Source organism: Lepisosteus platostomus, chromosome 13 (genome assembly GCF_059453375.1).
Source record: "Lepisosteus platostomus isolate fLepPlt1 chromosome 13, fLepPlt1.hap1, whole genome shotgun sequence".
NCBI classification, from domain to species: domain Eukaryota; kingdom Metazoa; phylum Chordata; class Actinopteri; order Semionotiformes; family Lepisosteidae; genus Lepisosteus; species Lepisosteus platostomus.
The window spans coordinates 19867934-19875912 of record NC_142623.1 but is presented as its reverse complement, the minus strand read 5'-3'; positions in this window follow the sequence as shown (position 1 = coordinate 19875912).

The window sequence follows — 7979 nt, the reverse complement described above, 5'->3', positions numbered from 1 at the left end:
ATGTATACAGGAAGGGATACAGGTAGCGCTGCGCCTGTCTGGTTGACAAGACAGCCATTCTGCACCAGCAGCCCTGCTGTTCAATAAATCAGGCACAAAAGTGAGAAATTGCTACACAAATTGAGGTACAGTAAGTTGGAACTTTCTGGAGGCCTGACTGTACAAGCCCAGAGTAGACTTTAGCCATGACACCAGGGTTAACACTTCTACTATTACCAATGGTACAATAGGAATGTTAATGTTCAGGTAATTAGGACATTAAGGACATTAATGTCTCGCCCAAAAGACTGCACTTCCTATAATATGATGTTCCTGTTCACCACTATGGGGCAGTATACTGGGGACTAGGCATAACCAGGTGTAAATGTACAGTACTGTATCACTACATATTGAGGACCTGATGAGTGTATCGCTGGGTATTTTGGACCAAGTGTGAATGTACTGTAGCTCTGGGTATTGTGGACCTGACATTAGTGTATGGATCCACAGATACCCTGTAAATTCAGATGCTTAAACTAAAAATTAAAAGAAGAATATAAAGAAAAGACAAAAGGAATATACATATTCAGTACAGACAAAAAGAAAACCCAAGAGGAATTGAGGTAATGAAATACTTAAACCTAAATGTCAAGTATGTTAGAAACAAAATCCATGAAATAAATGTACTTGCATTAGTACTGTATATGGCGATGTAATTACAATCACATGGCTACAGAGGGGGACAGAGGAATACAGTTGTATTGGACATACAGTAAAATGTTTCAAAAAGACAAAAAAGATGGAAATGGTGGAGATGAAGCACTGTAAGACATTCACTCACAGGAAGGTAAACCAGAGGAATCAAGGGTCTATATTGGGGGTGAAGCAGTTGCACTGTGAATATGTGTGTGTGTGCGTTGGTGGTATAGTGGTGAGCATAGCTGCCATCAAAGCAGTTGACCTGGGTTTGATTCCCGGCCAACACATTGACGATTGTTTTTAGGTGGAGCGGTGGCTCTGTGGCTAAGGATCTGCACCTGTTGCCGATTCAAATCCTGCAGCCGGCAGAGGAATCCTACTCTGTTGGGCCCCTGAGCAAGTTCCTTAACCCCAACTGCTCCAGGGGTGTTGTACAATGGCTGACCCTGCACTCTGACCCCAAGCTTCTCTCCCTGTCTGTGTGTCTGTGTCTCATGGAGAGCAAGCTGGGGCTATGTTATGTTATGTGGCTAAGCATCTGCACCTGTGGCTAGAAGGTTGCTGGTTCAAATCCCATGGCTGGCAGAGGAATCCTACTCCATTAGGCCTCTGAGCAAGGCCCTTAACCCCAGCTGCTCTAGGGGTGCTGGATAAATGGCTGACCCTGCACTCTGACCCCAAGCTTTTCTCTCTCTCCATCTGTGTGCATGTGTGTCTCATGGAGAGCAAGTTGACATGAGACACACATGTTAACATGAGATGTATATAAAGTTAACTTTTGGGAAAATTGTTGTTTTGGGTGGAATTGGCTTGATTGTCATTATTCCTCCTGAACTTCAGTTAAGAACTTCCATTTCGCACGATCAGCTTCATCAGGTGTAAGCTACAAAATGAAAAGAGTTACATGCAGGCAATGTGTCCTTAAATAATTAATGTGAGGATTTTACAGATTCATGACTCTGTGAACACCTATGCTGAGTGGTGGAGTGGTGCCTTGACAATAATCCCTTCCTCAATGTCAACAAAACCAAAGAGCTGGTCATTGATTTTAGAAAACGGGGTGGGGACCACACCCCTATTTAAATCAATGGGGCAGCTGTAGAGATGGTTAGCAGCTTCACATACTTTCATCACTAATGATTTAACATGGTCCCAGCATGTACAGTGCAGTCCATAAATATTTGGACAGTGACACAGTTTTTGCTGTTATGGCTCTGTACTCCAGCACATTGGATTTGAAATAAAACAATAACTGATAAACTGATAACTGATAAAACAATAAATGAGGTTAAAGTGCAGAATATCAGCTTGAGGTCGAGGGTATTTACGTCTATATTGGGTGAACAATATAGGAATCACATCCCTTTTACATAGTCCCTCCATTTCATATGACCAATAGTAATTGGACACATTAACATTGTAGCGGCGAGGCTTATTAATAAGGCAGAATTAAGCGTTGGTACGCTTTCCTAAAGGAGGCCCCATCTCACCCTCCATCTCTGTGGTGCAGCCACAGAGAAAGTATTCATGCAGGCTGATTTAAGATGTTTTCTTTTGATAAGGAACAAGCTCCCAAAGGGGGATGCACTTAGCTAAGCCTGGCTATCATGATCAATGGTCATCCATTGGTGCCTATCTGTCTAGGGAGTGCCAGATGGACATCTGGACTGCATTCCTAAGTGTCAGGAGTAAATGACTCATATCTCACCTTGATCAACCAATCAGGGACTGGTAGGGCCGAGTAATCCACGTGGGACTCTGATGCCCATGGAACTTTCAGCCAATCAATGAGCTGAAGTTCCTCCAGGTAAAAACAGGCAATACAGAGGGCCTGAGAGATTCAGTGGAGAATTCTGTGGACTTTTCTAAAGGGAATTCAAAGGAGAATTCCAGGGCAGGACGGCCCAGGAGCAGAAGGCTCCCAAGGGCAGGACATTCTCGCAGCGCGCCTCCTGACCATCCTGAGACTCAGCCTGGACAACCACGGAACGGCCAGTGTGTCTGAGTGCCAGAACTTTCCTTTGTTCTAAGAGTCTAGAGCGGAGGTTGCCAGAGAGTAACCAGAGGATCCACCCGAGGTTAGCACCAGCAGCAGGCCTCGTGAACAGGTCAGAACTGTGGACAGCTGAATCACTATTCAGAACTAGCTCTTCATCAGGAACGAACCGGTCCTCTTCCTGACTTGCTGGGACCCACAGTCATCTTTTCTCCTGTGCGCAAACTTTGCTAGTTAAAGCCAACACTAACTAGCCGGTCAGTGAGCATCTGCAGCGCACCGTCGCAAACCGCACAGCACAGCCTGGCACCGAGCCAGAGAGCGCGGATTGGACAGCAACAGCCTGCAACTGTTTCTTTGTGCCCGCAGGAGATCTGAATTCCCAGAAATTGGATGAGTATTCAACTTCAATGCATTACAGCTCGAGAATTCAATTGTTATACCAACCAGTTGATATCAATTTAATTCCTAAGATTTAATTCCGTGACATTTGCATCTGGTGGTGAACCCTCTGAGATTATGCTCGTGTGTTCTTCTCTTTATGGTAGTATTTGACACATCTATGTCTACATCCTGGAGAGTGTTCCTGATCTGTTCAATAGTCGAAAAGGGTTCTTTTCTTCACGATTGAAAGTAACCTTGGTCATCCACTATTGTTGTCTTCCATGGTCTACCAGGTCATTTGCTATTGCTAAGATTCACCACTGTGTTCTTGCTTCTTAACAATGTACCAAACAGTTAATTTTGACACACTTAATGTTTTGGCTATGTCTCTGATTGATTTATTTGGATTTTTCAGCCTCATGATGGCCTGCTTTAATGGCATTAACATTTCTTTGGTCCTCATGTTGAGAGACAACAACAACAACAGACTCCAGATGCAAATGCCACATCTAGAATCAACTCTAGACCTTTTGTTGGCTCTCTTGTGCATGAACTAATGATGCAATAACACACAGCTGGCCAAGAAACAACTGGGCAGCCAATTGTCCAATTACATTTGGTCCCCTAAAATGGGAGGAGTTATTATTATTATTATTATTATTGTTATTATTCAGAGACAGTTTCTTCCCACACGCTGTCAGACTACTGAACTCTACTTCTACCACTGTCTCACACTGATGTTTTTTTAAAGTTGTATGTTATTTAACTTGTTGTTGTTGCTGCTGCTGTTCTGTGTTTATGTTTTTTTAGTGCTTCCTTAATGTCTTCGTATTGAAGCATACATGCAAATAAGCTTTTCATTGCGCTTGTTCATATGACAATAAAGCGAACTGAACTGAGAGCTCTTTGACATCTCTTGTCTTGCCTTAGCTCAAAAGCGCCATTTAGTGGATATCAAGTGTTACCGATTTTCCCATTGTGATGTCTGACTCGATCTTCAGACGTGATCACCACACAGAGGGCTGAATCCACCACATGGTCAAGAAAAAAGTACTTTGCAAGATTTTTATACAAGCTTTTGCGGAAATCTACATTTGCTAGGTGGTTTGTAAAAAACAGATCAGAGGGTGTATTGTAATCAAGACTCATAATGGAAATTAAAAATCAAGAAGTGATAACACACATAGTTTATTTTTAATCGTGTTTAGTATGAGAAAGGTTCTCATTTATTTTGAATTTTGTTTTATTTTATGTACCAAATGTATTGTAAACTCCTTGTGAATACAAACTTGTATCACTACACTTAAAATAAAAAATGGCATCCTCTTCTTTTCTATTCTAAAAATAGAAATAAGAGAGTCCAGTTCCAATATCCAATATATAGTGTGAATATTTAATGTACAAATATGTTTGATTTTGTAATTTAAAGGATACTGTGTTTAAAAAGAACAGTTAATTTAACATGGCGGAAAATATATTAGATGGTAAAATGGCTCATGTACAGGCATGTACATGTAAGAGACTCAGTGTTTACTTTACTACCAAATACAAACATTTCTACAAAAAAGTTTTAATCAATTGTACAGAAACATATTACTACATCAGTAACAGTTATAGGCCAGAACACAACATAAGGCAGCTAGAAGGAAATAACTTTTAAGTTTATTTGTTCCATTTTGAAATTTAAAAATGCAATCTACTTAACACTGATATTACCTCACAGACTGAACTGCCATATTTATCAGAGTGCAGTCGTACTCTGCACAGCTCTCTAACAGCTCTCTCAGACAGTTACCGAGGCCTGATCTATAATTAGGTCAGTAGAATAAAGTTACAAAATTAACAGGACAGCTTTCAAAGGTGTTGTTGTCATGTAACAAAAACCTAATAATACCTGTATTAAACATATTAAAATAACTTCTACAAAATCAGGAGCAAGGATGAGGAAAGAATTATGCAAATGCAAATGGTCTTCTTAAAGAGTTTTTTTTAGTGTTTTGCACCGTTAGTATTGCTAGCTGAGTAACACGTCCTAGGCTGTTTCTTGACCATCATAGCCACTTCTGTAACTTAATGTGTTATTTAAAAAGCGGACAGCCATCAGGGAAGTCAGACATTTTAGGTGGCATTTTGCTATGATTTGCAAAGGAATGGAAAGGTTATTCCTATGACTTTCTGAAAAAACCCTATTAGCAGTTCATATACTGTAAGACCCTTAAACCCCTAACCTCGACACTACTTTCTTCCGTGACAAAAGGAAACTACTCATGCAGGCACTTTACACAACGTCCTGTTGGTATTTATGTTTGTAGAGATATTGTTTCCTGTCAGTTGGATAGGTCTTCGGCTTTTTCTTTCTCTCACCTCCAAATTAGTCAGGAGTTATTGTTTCCACTTCTGAGTTCCCGCAAAAATGTTGATCTTCAGTACAATATTTTAGTTTTAAAATCAGTTGGTTTGGGTTTATTTTTCCTTCTCTTTTCATTTGCAAAAGTTGCATTTCTAAATACATCTAGACCCACAAAAAAGATTATCGTAAAATTGTGTGAATTAAATAGGTAGTTAAATCAGTAAATATGTGATGTATAAATAAACACTTGGATGCTTCAGTGTGTTCCTGTCAGAAAATTAGTAATGAAAAAGCCCCATGTCGAACATATATTGTAGTTACACCCTCTTAGAACACATAGACAGACCCTTTAGATACATTATACCACCTACACCACATGACGATGGTATTAAACTGCTGTGCAGTAGGTATATTTTTAATTGGAACTTTAACAAATTCAGTAGGAAGTCTGGGAAGTCTACATGTACAACATGCACCCATGGTTTTACTTTTGCTTGGTTTATTGTGAAACTCTGAATAATAAAACATGTCTCCATGTTCATTTGATTAAGCTATGAACCTAACAGATAAATAGGTTTATTGTAATGCTGTATGGGCCGGCTCATAATAGGAGCACAGGTTTAAGGTGGGGCCTTGATCAAAGACGCATCCCACCCACACGTCTATTGACTAGTATTTTATATAATTCTGTTGACTAGTATTTTATATAATTCTATTGACTAGTATTTTATATAGTTCCAGCTTGTTTCTGGCACAGCAACAAGGGTGGTTGGTGTCCTGTCCAAGGGGGCCAAGATAGCAGCATGAGGTTGTCTTAAGCCTTGGCTGTGTTAGTGAGCCAGCAGGCTTTACTGTAACTATATGACAGGGGCAGTAATAACACACACTTGTCTTAGGGCTGGAGGCTTTTGGAGCAGCAGAGCAGCTGGGCTGAAGTTCCGTGTATGTTTTTGAAAAAAATAAATATGTTAAATAAATAAACCAGAAGATGTTTCAATAGTGTATCAGCCTGTGCAGGGGCAGGGCCTGTGATAAAGTCTTGTGCCTTTTTTAAAGCTCATTAAAAATCCCAGGGTGTTTTTTGAGAAGAGTAGGGGTGATAGCCCTAGTGTTCTGGCCAAATCTCCCCAATGATTTTATGAATCATGGCTAATAATCTCCATGTGTAAAGTGGCTTAATTCCTCTGTTTTCCTCCCCACTGATATCTGTGTGGTGAACGTACGGATGCACAGTAGCTGCCATCGCATCATCCTGGTATGGACTATACATTAGTGGTGGTGGAGGGGAGTTCCCATTAAAAGTGTAAATAATAATAATAATAATAACCATCATCATTATCATCATCATTATTATTAATAATATATCATTAATTATAATTAAAATTGTATAATAGAAAAATCAAACTTATGTCTAAAAATGCTTGTTGGCAAATGGTTTCCATTGGGTTTTATGTAACAGATCCACATTGTTTGCCTGTGTATGTGCTTTGCAAACATATTACAGATATATTAAAATATTACTTAGTGTTACAAAGGATACTTGTCATCTTTATGAATATTGCTAAATGATGCATGGATTCATCTATTTGAGACACATTTTAATAAAAGAACCTAAAATTATTATAAGGTGTTCAAAATGTTACAAATTGATTTGTTAACCTATGCGCTCTTCTTGGGCAGGATTTTTAAAGAATGCCTAGATGAGTTCTTAAAATAATTGATCATCTCAATGCTATTCATAGAGCACATTTTTCTGTTTTGATGCAAACAAATAAACATCTTCCAGCCCCCGGATGTGTCACCCTGTGTTGAAAACGACGAAAGATGAAGCTGCAGCATTATTATATGAAGCGTGATGAGGTGTCTCACAGTCAGCTTTTTGTGGTGCCTCTTGCTCCGTGGGGTGGTGTGGTTATGACTCAGATACCCTAGCTGCCAGCAGACCCCTGTTTGCAGACCCCAGCACGAGGCTGGGACCATAAGTGGGTTGCCGCATTGCCAGAGGGTACATGAGGGAGACCCCCTGATCAGGGATTTTTCGGAGTACTCTGATGTTTGGCATTTGGCATCACTGATCAGTGGTAGTGGTCAAAAGAAGCTCTTAAAATGCCAGTCATTCTGCTTCACTGTTTATTTTATGCTGGACCTTTTGTTTATGTATTTGATCAAATCACCTACAGCTAAGTACATGCAAATTGTTAAAAAGCCCTCTTAAAATATATAATTTGCTTATTTTATACTGAACCTTTCTTTATGCACATCTACCACGTCATATTGGTGCAATAATGAAATGTTTTGAATATTAAACATAAAACATTAGCCACTGGCTATAATAATCTAACACTCTGAACAGATATTGCCTAATTAGCCTTTTAGGAATAATACAGATCCTATGCAATCTGTAATGTTCATCATCAGCATTGCATAGCTGTCCTGGAAATCTAATATAGACCAGCACTTTCCAGAACTGCTTATCTTTCTCAAATGGCCCATTTGTAATTTCCGTTAACATTTTGTTCAGACTAAGTGAGTTGTACCTAAATAGATCATAATGCCATAATAATATAGTTT